At 36.5% G+C, this 19,349-nt stretch overlaps 1 protein-coding gene and 1 pseudogene across 11 annotated transcripts in view; one reads left to right on the top strand and one right to left on the bottom strand.

Moving 5' to 3' along the window:
- Positions 1-19,349, top strand: part of SLC4A10 (solute carrier family 4 member 10) — a 347,928-nt gene that overhangs the window by 243,806 nt on the left and 84,773 nt on the right. The gene's annotated exons all lie outside the window — the stretch shown is intronic.
- Positions 17,619-18,283, bottom strand: LOC105609392 (ribulose-phosphate 3-epimerase-like; annotated as a pseudogene).

Raw genomic sequence — 19,349 nt, 5'->3', positions numbered from 1 at the left:
CACACTTTCATTCATTCCCTGAGTTCTCAGTGGCAGCTTCTAAGGTATTTTAGATCAAGAAACACAATTTAAAATCCCCTGGTCTAGAAAGGAAGAAAAACAGAGAAGCAAGGACTGAACTGTGAATAACGGTCACAGCTTGAGGGAAAAAGAATGAAAAAATGCAACCAAGAGATAAAAAACAAGAGAGTCATCAGAAAGGCAGAAAAACATGAATAATTTCAGACTATCGAAGGCAAGGGTCAAGACTATATCAAGAAATTTTTAGAGAAGACAGTGGTATAGAGATCAGACAGAATAAGGAAAAGAGATCATTGTTAGTTTTAAGGAAAGGTATTGGGTGAGGAGGGGAGCAGGACTAGAAGCCTGTTGGCAAAAAATTCAGAAGGGAGGAGGTGGTAAAGAAATGGAAAAAGCATTGCATAGGCCATTTTAGTGTCAAAAAATGAAAAAGTGCCTCTGGAAAAGGCAATGAGATCATGAGAATGGTAACTTGTGATAGAAAAAGAGCTACATGTGTTTGAAAATGAGAACAGAGAGATGAAGGAAAGAGAGAGGTTAAAGATCATGCAGAGAGCATAGATAAACATGGATTGAAGGCTCCCAGCAGTCAAAACGTGATGAGAGCAAGTCGAATTGTGGGTTAAGACAAATGATCAGAGGATATTTTGAGCATGAAAATAGCTGTATTTGTCCATGATTCCTTCCTATCATGGCAATCAAGAGAAGAGTGGCACAGGTCCTCTCCTTTTCCATCTCCATGTTTTAAAGAAAGATCCCCACAAGTTTAAGTTATGGTTTGTCACAGTGTGCTTGTCTGAAAGCTAACAGTTTGAAGACTGAGCAAGAATGGTGTGCTAATCACTGTGTTCCATTGCCCAACTGTCCTCCCCAACCCAAGTTAAGAGGTAGAAGTGATGGAAAGACCGGTTCATCCTGATAGTGAGGTTTTAGTGGTGCTTGACCCTGAAACGGGTGAAAGAAAAACATGTAGAATAAAAGTCTCCCTGAGAAATGTGCTGCTGACCACATACCCTTACTGCGTTGTCTTCAGCTTTCATACCATGATTCCCTAATTTCTGGAACCACTCACACTGTATACATGAATCTGCTTAGGTACTGCCATTACTTACTCTTTGGAGTAGTAAAACAAATCTCTTTTGCTATGCATATAATGCTTGTGTTTATCATTGTACTTTTAGTCATGTGCATTACATGAAAGTTATTGCTGACTATAGTGGCTACTCTAATGTATTATATAAACTCACACTTCTGCACAAGACATTTGCTATTTCATGAACTCCACATGACACTTTTGGTGGCTGTCTTGTTCTTGTCACTGTGACCTTTCCACACTAATCAATCTTTAAGCATCATTATCTTTCATTTTCTCCTTTGCTTTTCACTTTTCTTCTTTTCACAGCTATTTGTACAGCCTCCTCAGACAGCCATTTTGCTTTTTTGCATTTCTTTTTCTTGGGGATGGTCTTGATCCTTGTCTCCTGTACAATGTCACAAACCTCCGTCCATGGTTCATCAGGCACTCTGTCTATCAGATCTAGTTCCTTAAAGTTATTTCTCACTTCTACTATATAATCGTAAGGGATTTCATTTAGGTCATACCTGAATGGTCTAGTGGTTTTCCCTACTTCCTTCAATTTAAGTCTGGATTTGACAATAAGGAGTTCATGATCTGAGCCACTGTCAACTCCTGGTCTTGTTTTTGCTGACTGTATAGAGCTTCTCCACCTTTGGCTGCAAAGAATATAATCAGTTTGATTTCGGTGTTGACCATCTGGTGATGTCCATATGTAGAGTCTTCTCTTGTGTAGCAAGAATAGCACGGAGAGATAAGAAAGCCTTCCTCAGTGATCAGTACAAAGAAATATAAGGAAAACAATAGAATGGGAAAGACTAGAGATCTCTTCAAGAAAATTAGAGATACCAAGGGAATATTTCATGCAAAGATGGACTCAATAAAGGACAGAAATGGTATGGACCTAACAGAAGCAGAAGATATTAAGAAGAGGTGGCAAGAATACACAGAAGAACTGTACAAAAAAAATCTTCATGACCCAGATAACCACGATGGGGTGATCACTCACCTAGAGCCAGACATCCCGGAATATGAAGTCAAGTGGGCCTTAGAAAGCATCACTACGAACAAAGCTAGTGGAGGTGATGGAATTCCAGTGGAGCTGTTTCAAATCCTGAAAGATGATGCTGTGAAAGTGCTGCACTCAATATTCCAGCAAATTTGGAAAACTCAGCAGTGGCCACAGGACTGGAAAAGGTCAGTTTTCATTCCAATCCCAAAGAAAGGCAATGCCAAAGAACGCTCAAACTACTGCCCAATTGCACTCATCTCACATGCTAGCAAAGTAATGCTTAAAATTCTCCAAGCCAGGCTTCAGCAATACGTGAACTGTGAACTTCCTGATGTTCAAGCTGGTTTTAGAAAAGGCAGAGGAACCAGAGATCAAATTGCCAGCATCTTTTGGATCACTGAAAAAGCAAGAGAGTTCCAGAAAAACATCTATTTCTGCTTTACTGAGTATGCTAAAGCCTTTGACTATGTGAATCACCACAACTGTGGAAAATTCTTCAAAAGATGGGAATACCAGACCACCTGACCTGCCTCTTGAGAAACCTGTTTGCAGGTCAGGAAGCAGCAGTTAGAACTGGACATGGAACAACAGACTGGTTCCAAATAGGAAAAGGAGTACATCAAGGCTGTATATTGTCACCCTGCTTATTTAACTTATTTGTAGAGTGCATCATGAAACACGCTAGGCTGGATGAAGCACAAGCTAGAATCAAGATTGCTGGGAGAAATATCAATAACCTCAGATATGCAGATGACACCACCCTTATGGCAGAAAGTGAAGAAGAACTAAATAGCCTTGATGAAAGTGAAAGAGGAGAGTAACAAAGTTGGCTTAAAACTCTGCATTGAGGAAACTAAGATCATGGCATCTGGTCCCATCACTTCATGGGAAATAGATGGGGAAACAGTGGAAACAGTGTCAGACTTTATTTTTTTGGGCTCCAAAATCACTGCAGATGGTGACTGCAGCCATGAAATTAAAAGACACTTGCTCCTTGGAAGAAAAGTTATGACCAACCTAAACAGCGTGTTAAAAAGCAGAGACATTACTTTGCCAACAAAGGTCCATGTAGTCAAAGCTATGATTTTTCCAGTAGTCATGTATGGATGTGAGAGTTGGACCATAAAGAAAGCTGAGTGCTGAAGAATTGATGCTTTTGAACTGTGGTGTTGGAGAAGACTTGAGGGTCCCTTGGACTGCAAGGATCTCCAACCAGTCCATCCTAAAGGAAATCAGTCCTGAATATTCATTGGAAGGACTGATGCTAAAGCTGAAACCACAATCCTTTGGGTGCCTGAGGTGAAGAACTGACTTATTTGAAAAGAGTCTGATCCTGAGAAAGATTGAAAGTGGGAGGAGAAGGGGACAACAGTTATGAGGTGGTTGGATGGCATCACCTACTCAATAGACATGAGTTTGAGCAAGCTCCGGGAGTTGGTGATGGACAGGGAAGCCTCGCATGCTGTAGTCCATGGGGTCACAAAGAGTCAGACATGACTGAGTGATTGAAGTGTGTAAGCATCGTTATACTCATGCTCACCTAAGGTTTTGTACTGATGTTACTGGCCTCATGCTTTCACAGTTTTTATGAGAAAAATTATTAGAAAGTGTCGTAGCTAGGATGCAGAATATCTAAGATTGCAGGCTTTGTAAGCTTGATGTGCTTGTGCTGCCACATATTTTGTTTAAGTGTGAGATATTGAAAAAGAGGCTTTATATTTAGCACCTACATTTCAGATATTCTTTACACTTGGGCTTCCTATATTCAGATATCTTTAAATTCATAGTTATACCAATCAAATAACAAAATGTCTTTAATTTTTTAAAAAGAGTTTCTTAGCTCCTCTGTCATCCTAACCTTATAATGTGTTAATATATAACCCTATCTTTGAAGCAATAAGCTTTCCTCTTTTGCCAAGAACAACTGTCAAGATAATTTAGTTTCAAGAATATACCAATTACCTGAGATGATCAAGGTGAATATTTTGTTATCAATAAGTAATCATTTTGTGGAAATAACTTTCTCTAGGTGGTTGTGATTTTAACAAATGGCCAAATAGAATAAATCATTCTGCTTATGTAAGATGAAATATTTCTTCAAAATAGTAGTAAGCTAAAGCTCTCAAGATAGCTAGCTAAAGAAAGACTAGAGATGTATTCATCTTTGCAGTTGGTTGGGTCAACACAAAGAAGAGGATCTGTTACTCTAGTATCCAATATATTAGCAGACTATGTTTTATGTGTTTGTGTGATGCATGTGTAACTCCAGTAGATTAACCTCCCTAATTTAGGTCCATGACTAGTTAGCACATCTTTGTACCCACTGTGTTTATCACATATAGCACTTAGCACATATAGAATGAACGTTTGTTTACATTTGTTGTTGCTGTTGTTATTAATGTGCCCATAGGCTTCACAGATTAGTCAGCATTTATTAGATTATCTCCTCTTTATCCTCGTTTATTCTCACTCTCATAGTATTGAAGCAATTCTAAATTCTTTCTATTAAAAAATAACGAAGCAATAGCATACCCCTTTCTCCACCTCTTCTTAATAATAGAAGTCGATAATAATACATTTAAAATTTTTGAAAATGTATCTTATAACCAATATACACATTTAGCATAGAATTTAGAGGTTTTTTCTCCCTTAAAAAAGCTGATATTAAGAAACTGAATTATATGACATTTCAGAATCAAATAAACATGATAGCAGGTACTCAATAAATGAATCAGTCAGTTCAGTTCAGTTATACTCAGTCATGTCTGACTCTTTGTGACCCCATGAACTGTAGCACGCCAGGCCTCCCTGTCCATCACCAACTCCGAAGTTTATTCAAACTCATGTCCATTGAGTCGGTGATGCCACCCTACCATCCCATCCTCTGTCGTCCCCGTCTCCTCCTGCCTTCAATCTTTCCCAGCATCAGGGTTTTTTTTCCAATGAGTCAGTTCTTCACATCAGGTGGCCAAAGTATTGGAGTTTCAGCTTCAACTTCAGTCCTTTCAATGAACACTGAGAACTGATCTCCTTTAGGATGGACTGGTTGGATTTCCTTGCAGTCCAAGGGACTCTCAAGAGTCTACTCCAACACCACAGTTCAAGAGCATCAATTCTTTGGTGCTCAGCTTTCTTTATAGTCCAACTCTCACATCCATACATGACCACTGGAAAAACCATAGCCTTGACTAGATGGACCTTTGTTGACAAAGTAATGTTTCTGCTTTTTAATATGCTGTCTAAGTTGGTCATAACTTTCTTTCCAAGGAGTAAGCATCTTTTAATTTATATTCAACAGCTAAACTTCTGGTAGCCCATCTAATTCCTGATTCTTAATCTAAACACTTGCTGTCCTTGGTTTCCCATCTTACTTTTGAACAAAATTCTTATCTTGATGATAAGTATACGTGTAATATTTACTTGTCTTATCCTCACGGTTCCCAGTGGATTATGAGTCTTTTGTGTATGAGACTGTCCTTTTAACTTTTTGCCTCCACAAAGCCAGGGAGGTTGGTAGAAATCAGTAAGACTTTCTCAAATGTTTTTCAACAATGTTACTTCTCATATTCACCTTTAGCTATTATTTTTCTTCTCTGTAACTACAGATATACAGAGCTTAAAAAAATTATTCTCATACTTTCTTATCAAGTAGCTATGAAAGGGCAGAAATTTAAATGAGCATCCCGTATTAGAGTGAGAGCACTAAGCAGGAATTGATGGTTTCTTCTTTAAGGTGCATTGAATGGCCAAAAGTCATGTGACTACATATCAAATACAGAGTATTTCACTTTGTGGAAATGTGATGACCATTATCAGAGTTCACAGGCTTTGAAGTACTGACCCCATTTCTCTTCCTGAATTGACCTACATTTAAGGGTATAATCTGAAATATTTAAAGTGGAATGTTATGATGTTTTTTAAAAAAATTTTACTGGCATATAGTTAAGTTACAATGTTGTGTTAGTTTCAAGTACACAGCAGAGTGAATCTGTTATACATACACATATATCCACGTTTTTAGATTCTTTTCCCATATAGGCTGTTACAGAATATTGAGTATAGCGTTCCCTGTGCTGTACAGTAGGTTCTTATTGATTATCTATTTTATATATAGTACTGTGTGTACATGTGTGTCAATCCTAATCTTCCAATTTATCCCCCCCATCCACTTACCCTCTGGGAACCATAAGTTTGTTTTCTACATCTGTAACTCTATTCCTGTTTTGTAAATAAGTTCATATATAGCCTTTTTTAAAGATTCCACATGTAAGTGATATCATACTGTATTTGTCTTTCTCTGTGTGACTCACTTCATTCAGTATGACAGTAACTAGGTCCATCCATGTTGCTGCAGATGGCATTATTTCCTTCCTCTCTATGCCTGAGTAATATTCCATTGTATATATGTACCACGTCTTTATCCATTCCTTTGTTGATGGACTTTTAGGTTGCTTCCATATCCTGGATATATATAATGATGTATTAATTTATGTTAAAACTCAGCCCAGACCCTGAGGTGGCATGTGTATGTATGTGTCAGATTAAGTTACAACCATGTGCAGGTAATATTTTGACCAGGAGTTTAAACTCCAGAGGTGGTTAGCTAATATTAAAACTGAAAGTCTAAATTCCAGGAAAGGTTACTATACACCCACCTGGTATCCACATCTCAATCAGCACTAAGACTTTGCTGAATGACTGAAATGGATGTTCACTGGTGAAAGTACTAGTTTGTTAATCAGTGTACTGAACTATACTGGTAACATTAAAGGTAATCACTTTAAATTAAACAAAAATGAAAACATAGCTTATAAAAAGTTGTGGGATGCCATAAAAGCAGTGCTTACAGGGAAATTTTGGCCCATGAACAGAGGAGCCTGTTAGGCTATGGTCCATGGGGTCGCAAAGAGTCGGACACAACTGAGCGACTTCACTTTCACTTTCACTTTCACAAGGAAATTTATGGCAATAAATTCATTTTTTTAGAAAAGAATATCTAAAATCAATGATCAATGAGCTTCAGCATTAGGAAACTAGAAAATAAAAGGAAAATTAATCATAAAATAAGCAAAAGAAAAGAAATGATTTATAAAAAAGAAATCAATGAACTCAAAAACAGAATCAATAGAGAAAATTAATTGTCTAAAATATGTTTTTGAGAAGATCAATAAATTGATAGCCTCTAGCCACACTAATTAAGAGAAAAAAAGAAAAGATACAAATTGCTAATATCAGAAATGAAAGAGGGAACATCACTAAAGGTCCCGTGGATAATGAAATAGTACCGTAAACAACTCTATGCCCCCAAAGTTGCTACTGTAGATGAAATGGACCACTTCTTGAAAGACACAATATGCCAAAATTCACACAAGAATAAATAGATAATACATAAAATCTGAATAGGCCTATATCTGTTAAAGAAATTGGATCAATAATTGGATCCCTTCCAAAAAAGAGAGCACCAGACCCAGATGAGTTCATTGTTGAGTTACTTTCAGAGTATAGAAGCAGAGAAAATACTCCCTAACTTATTCTATAAGGCTAGTCTTAGACTAATACCAAAACCAGACGAATAGATTATTTTAAAAAAAAATTATAGAAAAAAAAAAGAAAAAAAAAAAAGAAATTAAAGGCCAATATCTCTCATGAGCATAGATACAAAAAATTCTTAACAAAATTTTACAAATCAAATCCAATGATGTATTTAAAAATTATACATGACAACCAAGTGGAATTTATCTCAAATGTGCAAGCCTGGTTCAATATCTAAAATCAAGTAAGTAAGGCATCACATCAACAGACTATGGATGAAAAAAAATCACATGATCATACCAATAAATAAAGTAAAAGCATTTGACAGAATCCAACACCCATTCTCAGTAAACTGGTAATAGAGGTGAACTTCCTCAAAATGTTAAAGAATATCTATGGAAAACACATTAGTGTCATATTTAATGGTGAGAAACTAGAAGTTTACCCATTAAGATCAGAATCGAGTCAAGGATATTGAGTTGTATGAGCTGTTTATATAGTTTGGATATTAACCCTTTATGAGTAATATAATTTGCAAATATCTTTCCCAGTCAGTAGGTTGCCTTTTTGTTTTGTAGGTTAATTTGGTTTTATAGCCCATGAACTTTTTTCTATGAGGTATTAAATTAAAAATAATAGTAAGGGTTCATTTTTATTATAATTCTTTAAAGGCAATAACTGTCATATATTACTGTATATTCCCCATACTACTTAGCATAACACTGTACAGAATAATTTTAAACTGTTAAATCATTGAATCAACAAACAAGACTACAAGCTATGTGCCAGACACTTGGGTGTAAAAGTAGCAGCATAGGTGAGTCTCTGCTGCAGTGTAGCATTTTATCTACTGAAAGACATAAACATTAAATATCATATAAATAACTACTAATTATACTTGGCATAAGTGCTATCACGTAAAGGTACAAAATGCCATGAGAAATACTTCCAAAGTTATTTGTATTGGGGGACCAAGGAGAAACTGGCTATATGAACGGAGATAAAATTCAGATGAGAAAAAGTTTAAGAAGAATTTCATGGAGAAAGTATGTTTTTAGTTTTAGCTAGTAGTGATGGTGTTTTGCAGAGTTATTTTACATATTTTGAAAAGCTGTTTCCTGCATAATATGATATAGCTATAAGTTTAAATAATTTATTAAAGAGAGAAGTATTAAATACTTACAGAATCTCTTCTAAGAATAAAATCTGAAACATGGAAATAGATGTACTCAAAAGAGACTATTATTTACATAGTTATCTTAATGGAAAACAGATTAAAAATGTAGTAATAGAAGATTGAGTGAACTATATCACACCCATTAAAAATTGTGGTTATGAAGAGTAATGAGGAAATATTAATAGAAAGTACTTCTGTTATAGTTCTATATCAAATAGATTAGAAACATATGCTCATAAATATGTTGAAAATATAAATAAGAATTACTTAAGAAATATACCAAAAAATTAGTTACTGATGGGTTCTGAGAGATTTCTTTTTCATTTTTTATTTTATAACTATTCTATAATGTGGCTTTAGTTCTTTTGAAATTCATAATACTTTTTGAAAAAGAAAAATGAATAGGCATACAAACAGGTTTGACTTCTATAGATACATCATAATTCTCTGATTTTTGTATTAATACCTAACTTGTCATACCGCACTCTTAAGATGATTTAATAAATAAATAGACTTAAAAAAAAAAAGAACTGCAAACATTACTGTTCAGTGCACATAGGATGGTACTAATAATTTACAAAGGCAAAGCAGAGCATCTGCAACTCAGGGACTAAAATTGGTAATAATGTTGAAGGGAATTGTTTTCTAGAAGGCAATTGTAGGCCCTTCTCGTGTAAGGAAGACTGATCACCTTCATTAGCCTTGTAACAAAAGCAGAGATTTCTGGATGAAGGCATTTAATTATAATGTTTATCTAATCATTCCATAGCCGTTTATATATATATATATATATATATATATATATATATATATAGTTACAGTGGTTTAGAGCACATACTTTTCTTTGGGTAGTAAAGGATAGTAGGGGTTGTGTTTGGTGAATAATATGTTTTAAGCCGAACAGTCCAACACCAATGACGGCATTTTAGAAAAATGTAGGAAAAGTGCCAGTACTGCCTGTTCTTTTGCCTTTGGATTATTGAACTTTCTAATCTATGAGCTGTCAGTAGCACAATTGTAGTAACCACCGCAACAATGATGACATGTAACACCGAATTAGTATTTCCTTATGCCAGACCCTGTTGTAGATGCTTTTACCTATATTAACTCATTTTACTCTCATAATAACCCTATGAAGTAGATTGATATTCCGACTATAAGAAAACTAAAACATAGAGAGGTTAAGTAATTTGTCTAAGGTCACCAGTTAAGTGCTTGGATTTGAATAATATAGGAACTCTGGCTGAAGAATCCCAAGTCCAGTGTTGTCATAGACACCAGGCTATCTTATGTACCTAAAGAATTTTTTTTGCTTTAACATTTCCATCTTAAGGACAGAGGCACTAAATTTTATTTTAGTACTTAATAATATTTATTAACAGAAGGTCTATTCTAAACTCATATTCTGTCTCCTCACATTGCTTTCTCTAGTTCTTTTTTCTTTCCTTTTCTGTAGGTGTGGATAAAAAAATTATCTGGACTAAGTTCATCAATATAGGTGAAAAAAAGAAAGTGGGATTTTTTCGCTTCATTTTATCTTATTTATTTAGAATATCTGCTCAGTTCAGTTCAGTCGCTCAATCGTGTCTGACTCTTTGCAGCCCCATGAATCGCAGCACACCAAGCCTCCCTGTCCATCACCAACTCCTGGAGTTCACTCAGACTCACGTCCATTGAGTCCGTGATGCCATCCAGCCATCTCATCCTCTGTCGTCCCCTTCTCCTCCTGCCCACAATCCCTCCCAGTGCTAGGGTCTTTTCCAATGAGTCAACTCTTCGCATGAGGTGGCCAAAGTACTGGAGCTTCAGCTTTAGCATCATTCCTTCCAAAGAAATCCCAGGGTTGATCTCCTTCAGAATGGACTGGTTGGATCTCCTTGCAGTCCAAGGGACTCCCAAGAGTCTTCTCCAACACCACAGTTCAAAAGCATCAATTCTTCAGTGCTCAACCTTCTTCACAGTCCAACTCTCACATCCATACATGACCACAGGAAAAACCATAGCCTTGACTAGACAGACCTTAGTCGGCAAAGTAATGTCTCTGCTTTTGAGTATACTATCTAGGTTGGTCATAACTTTTCTTCCAAGGAGTAAGCGTCTTTTAATTTCATGGCTGCAGTCACCATCTGCAGTGATTTTGGAGTTGTCCTCACTAACACAGCACATTGAAAAACAGGAGACCCAAGCAAAGTGATTGGAGAAGTGATACCAGCCTGGTGGCCAGATTTATCTGAGGCTGTGAGGAAATAGGAATCTGGAAGTTGGACAAGGGAGATGATAGTGGTGTAGTTGTCATGATATGAAGGCTGGGCTGCATGGTGTTTGGCGGGGGATAACTTAAAGAAGCTGCTGCGGTTCAGTCACTCAGTCGTGTCCAGCTCTTCTCGACTCTATGGCTACAGCCCACTAGGCTCCTCTGTCCATGGAATTCTCCAGGCAAGAATACAGGAGTCAGTGGCTATACCCTTCTCCAAGGGATCTTCCTGACCCAGGGAGGGAGCCAACCTGGGTTTCCTACATGCAGGCAGATTCTTTACAGTCTGAGCTTCCAGGGAAGCCTATATATACATATACCTATGCAGATATTTAAAATAATTATTTTGATCTCTGCAGCAGTTTAAATACTTTCTGTGAGCCGAAGAATTGATGCTTTTGAACTGTGGTGTTGGAGAAGACTCTTGAGAGTCCCTTGGACTGCAAGGAGAGGCAACCAGTCCATCCTAAAGGAGATGAGTCCTGGGTGTCCATTGGAAGGACTGATGTTGAAGCTGAAACTCCAATACTTTGGCCACCTCATGCGAAGAGTTGACTCATTGAAAAAGACCCTGATGTTGGGAAAGATTGAAGGCAGGAGAAGGGGATGACAGAGGATGAGGTGGTTGGATGGCATCACCGACTCAATGGACATGGGTTTGGGTGGACTCCGGGAGTTAGTGATGGACAGGGAGGCCTGGCATGCTGCTGATGGGGTCACAGAGTTAGACACGACTGAGCGACTGAACTGAACTGAACTGGTTCTAATAAGATGTCTTTAGGGAGCATACTCCAGTTTCAAAACCCAGGCACATGTTCACATGGCTCTGAGTTCGAGATCCCTGACCGAAGGATTGGACACCATCTGTCAGGAGGACCTTGAAGATTTTTAGTTGGCAGGTCGAGTGGCTTTCCAAGGTGCTTGCTGCTTCCTCACTCGTGCAAACTTAATTAGCTGGGATTCCCCATTGGGAAGTGAAGGTAGGTAGAATTTTATCCTTCCCCTCACTGCCTTCAGTATACTTTATTCTCAAAACCATCCCCAGAGATTTAAAAGTATCAGGAATATAAAACTATCTCTTCTTCACAAAGTTGGAGGCCCCAGAACTGACCCTGAAAAGATTTATTTTTACCTTTATTCAAGAAATGAGAATTTAGGCAGAAAAATATAGTAGATACCTGTTGTTAACATTTTGGGGGGCAATATTTGTTACATTAAAAGAGTGTAAAAATAAGGTGGTTGATACATATTTTTCTAATTATAATTTGGAACATAGTTATAAATACTATGCTTTATGGATTAAAATGTACCCTGTTATCTCTTAATCTACTCTGGAATAATAAAATATATATCACTGGGGACAATATCCATAGTTCTAGAATATTCCTAGCCGTTTGGTTCTGTTACAGAATAAAGTTAAACTGGAAATAAGACAATGTTAAGTAAAAAAGCTTCCTTTGCCCACCTCACCTTACATGGGTTCCATTTTGGGGGGTATATACCATAATGATTAAATGATATATATTATATTGTGAAATGATCATCACAGTAAATTTAATAATAACATCCATCACCACACATAGTGAATATTTCTTTTGTGAAAGAAATTTTAAGATCTCTCCCCTTCAGTTCAGTTCAGTTCAGTCGCTCAGTCGTGTCTGACTCTTTGTGACCCCATGAATTGCAGCACGCCAGGCCTCCCTGTCCATCACCATCCCCCAGAGTTCACTCAGACTCACGTCCATCGAGTCAGTGATGCCATCCAGCCATCTCATCCTCTGTCGTCCCCTTCTCTTCCTGCCCCCAATCCCTCCCAGCTTCAGAGTCTTTTCCAATGAGTCAACTCTTTGCGTGAGATGGCCAAAGTACTGGAGTTTCAGTTTTAGCATCATTCCTTCCCAGGGCTGATCTCCTTCAGAATGGACTGGTTGGATCTCCTTGCAGTCCAAGGGACTCTCAAGAGTCTTCTCCAACACCACAGTTCAAAAGCATCAATTCTTTGGCGCTCAACCTTCTTCACAGTCCAACCCTCACATCCATACATGACCACTGGAAAAACCATAGCCTTGACTAGACGGACCTTAGTCGGCAAAGTAATGTCTCTACTTTTGAATATGCTATCTAGGTTGGTCATAACTTTTCTTCCAAGGAGTAAGCGTCTTTTAATTTCATGGCTGCAATCACCATCTGCAGTGATTTTGGAGCCCAGAAAAAATAAAGTCTGACGCTGTTTCTACTGTTTCCCCATCTATTTCCCACGAAGTGATGGGACCGGATGCCATGATCTTCGTTTTCTGAATGTTGAGCTTTAAGCCAACTTTTTCACTCTCCTCTTTCACTTTCATCAAGATGTTTTTTAGTTCCTCTTCACTTTCTGCCATGAGGGTGGTGTCATCTTCATATCTGAGGTTATTGATATTTCTCCCGGCAATCTTGATTCCAGCTTGTGTTTCTTCCAGTCCAGCGTTTCTCATGATGTACTCTGCATAGAAGTTAAATAAGCAGGGTGCCAATATACAGCCTTGAGGTACTCCTTTTCCTATTTGGAACCAGTCTGTCCCCTTCGAACTTTCAAATATGCAATACAGCATTGTTAACAATATCCCCATGCTGTATATTACATTACCAGAATTCATCTTCTAACTAGAAGTTTGTACCTTTTGATCATCTTCACCATTTCACCTTTATTCGTGATGAATATTTGACTAGTTATAGAGTTCTGGGTTGCCAAGGGTTTTCTTTTAACCCATTAGTTACCTTATTCCATTGATTTCAAGTTTGCTGCTGCTGCTGCTGCTGCTGCTGCTGCTAAATCGCTTCAGTCATGGCCGACTCTGTGCGACCCCATGGAAGGCAGCCCACTAGGCTCCCCCGTCCCTGAGATTTCAAGTTTAGGTCAGTTCTATTTTTAATTTTTTGAGGAATCTCTATATTGTTTTCCATAGTGACTGTACCAATTTACATTCTTGTCAACAGAGCATGAGGATTCCCTTTCTCTTCATTCTCGCTGATGCTTGTTATTTGTTGTGATTTTGAGAAGAGTCATTCTGACAGATGTGCGGTGATATCTCACTTGGTTTTCATTTACTTTCCTCTGATGATTGGTGATATTGAGCATCTTTTCATGTGCCTATTGGTCATCACTATATCTTCTTTGGAAAAATGTCTCTTCATACTCTTTGCCCATTTTTCACTTGGGTTGTTTGTTTATTTGATGTTGAGTTGTATGAGTTCTTTGTATATTTTGGATATTAACCCCTTATTGGATATATCATTTGTAAATACATATTTCCATTCAGTAAGTGGACTTTTCACTTAACTGACGGTTCATTTGCTGTGCACAATTGTTTTTTGTTTTTTGTTTTTTTTTTTAGTTTGATATAGTCCCATTTGTTTATTTGATGACCATTATCTAAGAGGATGCCACCTATGTTTTCTTCTAGAATGTTTATTCTTTAAAGTTTTACATGTCTTTAATCCATTTTGAGTTTACTTTTTTACATAGTGTTAGAAAGTAGTCCAGTTTCATTCTTTTGTATGTAGCTGTTTAGTTTTCTCAGCACCGGTACTGAAGAGGCTACCTGTCCTATTGTATATTCTTGCCTTTTTCATCATAGATTAATGCCCATATGAGTTCATTTTTTGGCTCTCTACTTTATTCTATTGATCTGTGTTTCTGTTTTTGATACCATTTTGATTACTGTGCCATTGTAGTATAGTTTGAAATCAGGGGGTGTGAATTTTGTTCTTTCTTAAAACTATTTTAGCTGTTCAGGGTCTTTTTGTTTCCATACAAATGTTAGAATTATTTTTTCTACTTCTGTGAAAAATGGCATTGGTATTTTGATAGAGATTGCATTAAATCTGTAGATTACCTGAGGTAGTTTAATCATTTTAACAATATTAATTCATCCAGTCCCTGAACATGGTATGTATGTTCATCTTTTTTTGTATTGAGTTTGGTTTCTTTATTCAGTGTCTTAATAGTTTTTTTCTGAGTGCAGGTCTTTTACCTCCTTAGTTAGATTTATTCCCAGGTATTTTCTTTTTTTTTTGATGCAATTGTAAATGGGATTATTTTTTAAAATTTCTCTTTCTGATGGTTCTCATTGTTAGTATACAGAAATGTAACAGATTTCCATATATTAATTTTATATCCTGCAATTTGATCAATTCATTGATTAGTTCTAGTTTGTGTGTGTGGTGTCTGTAGAGTTTTCTATGTATGATATCATGTCCTCTGCAAACAGTGAGAGTTTAATTACTACCTTTCCAGTTTGGATTCCTTTTATTTCATTTTCTGTCTGGTTGCTGTGGCTAAGACTTCTGATACTACCTTGAATGTAAGTGGCAAGAGTGGGCATTCTTGTCTTATTCCTGATCTTAGAAGAAATACTTTCAATTTTTTTGCCATTAAGTATGACATTAGCTGTGGGCTTGTCACGTGGTCTTTATTTTGTTGGGATGTGTTGCCTATGGGTTCCATTTTTTAAAGAGTACAGACCAGAAATCCTATGTCCTACTAGACCCTTTCCATGGTACCAGACTGCTGGTGAGCTTTAGTTTCTTATTTTTAAATGGGGACAAAAGTACCTGTCCTAGCAGTCATAAGAATGACTTATAAATTTAATTCAATTATACCAAAGTACTTTATAACTCATGATATAAACTTATAAAATGATAGCTACTTTGTATTAAGCATCTGCTAAATTCTTAGAAATAGTACTGGAAGTTTTACTTGTATTATGGTACTTCTTTTAAGGCTCAACAAGATCCTGAACAATTGTTAAAATACATTTGATATATAGTAGTTAATAAAAGCTCAAAGAGGTTGTGTAATTTTCAGAGGTCAAATAGACCTAAAGGGCAGAGTCAAGATTTAGTTCAATATTACTTCCAAATAGAGATGTTACTTTTCTTTGTACTCAGAACTAAGGCAACAGGATTATTTAATATTTTATGGTAGGTGGCATTAAGAAGGCAGCAAAAGTCACTGACTAATCTGCTCCTTCAGCAAAGCTAGCAAAGAAAACATGCAGATAAAGTTGTGCTTATATTTTAGAGCAGATCACCTGAAAACCCCTGGGCTTCACATGTTTTTAAAATAGTTTTTATGTATTTGACTACACAATAAGAAGTGAAAGAATAGATGTTTTAGATGCAAAAGGAATATGGCATGCCATCCCTGCCAGATTCAAGCTTATAGTTTTTATTAGTTTTATTTTGCTCATTTTATCAAATCACAAGTGATGAAACAGGAGAAACATAAGGACTTCATTGCTTTTGGCTAACAGATGGGAAACAACAGAAAATTCTTTCCATAAATGCAGAAAAATAATTTTCTTCATAAAAGCTAATATGCCTTCTTTAGGCATTAAGATATGTTTCTGTTTATAATCTTAAGACAGCTATATTTTTACTCTTTATTAAAATGAAGCCTCCCAGGAAAAACGGTATTTCAGTGAGTCTGAGTGAACTCCGGGAGTTGGTGATGGACAGGGAGGCCTGGCATGCTGCATTTCATGGGGTTTCGAAGGGTAGGACATGACTGAGCAACTGAACTGAACTGAACTGAACTGAACTGAATCTTTATTTTTTTTAATTAATTTTTATTGGTGTATGGTTGATTTGCAATGTTGTGTTAATTTCTACTGTATAGCAAAGTGAATCAGTTATACAAATGCATATGTCCATTCTTTTCTAGATTCTTTTCCAATGTAGATCATTACAGAGTATTGACTAGAGTTCCCAGGGCTACACCGTAGTCCTTACTAAGTTATCTATTTTATGTATAGTAGTGGGTATGTCAACCCTAATCTCCTAATTTATCACTCTTCTCTTCCCCTTTGGTAACCATAAGTTTCTTTTCTACATCTGTGACTCTATTTCTGTTTGGTAAATAAGTTCATTAACATTTTTTTAAGATTCCACATATAAATGATATCATGATATTTGTCTTTCTCTGTCTGACTTACTTTACTCAGTATAACAATCTCTAAGTCTATCCATGTTGCTGCAGATGGCATCATTTCATTCTTTTTAATGATTGAGTAATATTCCATTGTATGTATGTATTACATCTTGATCCATTCCTCTGTTTATGGAATGCTTCCATGTCTTGGCTATATTTTCTCCAGATACATGCTCAGGAGTGGAATTACTGAATCATATTCAGTACTCTAATCTTTAAATTTGGTTAGAAATGGTTGGATTGCTTCACTGATTCAATGGACATGAATTTGAGCAAACTCCAGGAGATAGTGGAGGACAGAGGAGCATGGTATGCCACAGTCCATGGAGTTGCGAAGAGTAGGACATGACTTAGTGACTGAACAACAACAATCTTTAAATTCCATCATTGAAATTGTAGGTGTACAGTCCAGTTTCTAATCTCTTAGAACATTTTTCACGGTAGGTTTTAATCATTGGAGTGAATAATTCCCTAGGAAAGCAGTACAGCTTCATGCAATATGACTTGGTAGTCAACATTCTCATTTTCCAATAAAAGGGAAATTTCATGAACAGAAACATTGGACTGCTTGAAATTTCACCTGTGAAGAGAATTTTTCTGAGCAGCTTCTTGAGAAAGTATATCTTAATAGCTTTATCACGAATATGGGGTCTTCATTCCTTATAATATCACTGACAGACACAATCATGTTAGGCACTGTGTTCGCATAGTTATGGAGAGTATGGTGATCTGTTTTACCATTAACCTGTCTGCCAAAAGACAGGAACTGTGTTCTCAACCAACAAACTTTGGTATCATATCTTCAGTAAACTTCTACCCTCAAAATCCAGGTTCAACTGACATATCCAAGACCATGTCTATCTGATTAGCCCATGGTACCAAATACTCAACTGTAGTTCCTAGTTTGATGGCAAGTCCAACCTTTATCTCATTGCCCCAAATGTCTTTAAGGAAAGCCCCTGGGTTCTTGTATATATGGATTGACTCCTATTATAGCCATTGGCTTTACCTACTCTTCCAGCCTAGAAACCATCCTGTGCATGTCAAAGAAAGGATCCTGTCCTCGCTGCTTTTGGAGACTCTACCATAGGGTGGCCAAAAGTAATGTGAACAAAATACCCATCTGTTGTATCCAGGTACAGATAATCAGTCTCAGAGGCCAGCCTTTAGAGATTTTCAGCCCCTGAATTGGCCAGGTTGCTGTTGAAGATGGATGGGTCAATCTCATAGCTAGGCATCATGATCCTGATTCCCAGGAGCCAGCTTACATGAGTCTTCCAGTAAGATAAAGGTGTTATCCTGATTTCTTCTTCTTTTAAAATGTACTAATTAATATTTTAATCTTTGAACAATGACTAGTAAATACTTTAATTTTTGAACAAGGACTAAATTTTCATTTGAAATAATGATTAATTTTCCCCAGTGTAAAGTAAAGGGCATGAGTTATAGCTTTAGAGAATTTATTTTACAAACAGTTAGGTCCTAAATATATTTGCCTATTATTCAAATGAGTCAGAACTAGTAGTTTGCTTGTTTTTTGTTGCTTTAGTGGGATAAGTTAACAGAAGAGTTGACTAATTTAGTGATTTTTGTAAAATATGCACATAAATAACCTGAAATATCCATGGATGAGCTGTTTGTTAGTATCTTGCTATTGTTGTTCAATCACTAAGTCATGTCCAATGCTTTGCAACCCTATGAACTACAACACACCAAGCTTCCCTGTCCTCTGATTTAGTAATATAAATGGGATCAAATTGCTAGCTAATAAATGTTTTTGTTCCCAATTTTCTTTCAAATAAAATTCTGTTTTATATATATAAATATATATACATGCATGTATATTTATGTTAGATGTATGTTTAATGCATACATTTACTATAATGCTAGTTATTTCTTACTGTATTCTCCTATAAGATAAGATATTTGGCATATTTTCTTTATTTTGCATTTTAGTTTTCTTTTGTCATCAATAAACTTATCAAGTTTTCTGAATATAAAAGTATTTTCCCAGATTTTTCCCATTAAGTTCCTATAGTATTAGGCCTTTTTTTTTTTTTTTTGAGGCAAAGTAACTGTATGCAGGTCAGGAAGCAACAGTTAGAACTAGACATGGAACAACAGACTGGTTCCAAGTAGGAAAAGGAGTACGTCAAGGCTGTATATTGTCACCCTGCTTATTTAACTTATGTGCAGAGTACATCATGAGAAATTCTGGGCTGGAAGAAGCACAAGCTGGAATCAGTATTGCTGGGAGAAATATCAATAACCTCAGATATGAAGATGACACCATCCTTATGGCAGAAA

The sequence above is a fragment of the Ovis aries genome, chromosome 2 (genome assembly GCF_016772045.2).
Source record: "Ovis aries strain OAR_USU_Benz2616 breed Rambouillet chromosome 2, ARS-UI_Ramb_v3.0, whole genome shotgun sequence".
Classification (NCBI taxonomy): Eukaryota; Metazoa; Chordata; class Mammalia; order Artiodactyla; family Bovidae; genus Ovis; species Ovis aries.
The sequence above is the reverse complement of the archived record's forward strand: the minus strand, read 5'-3'. Positions and strand labels throughout refer to the sequence as shown.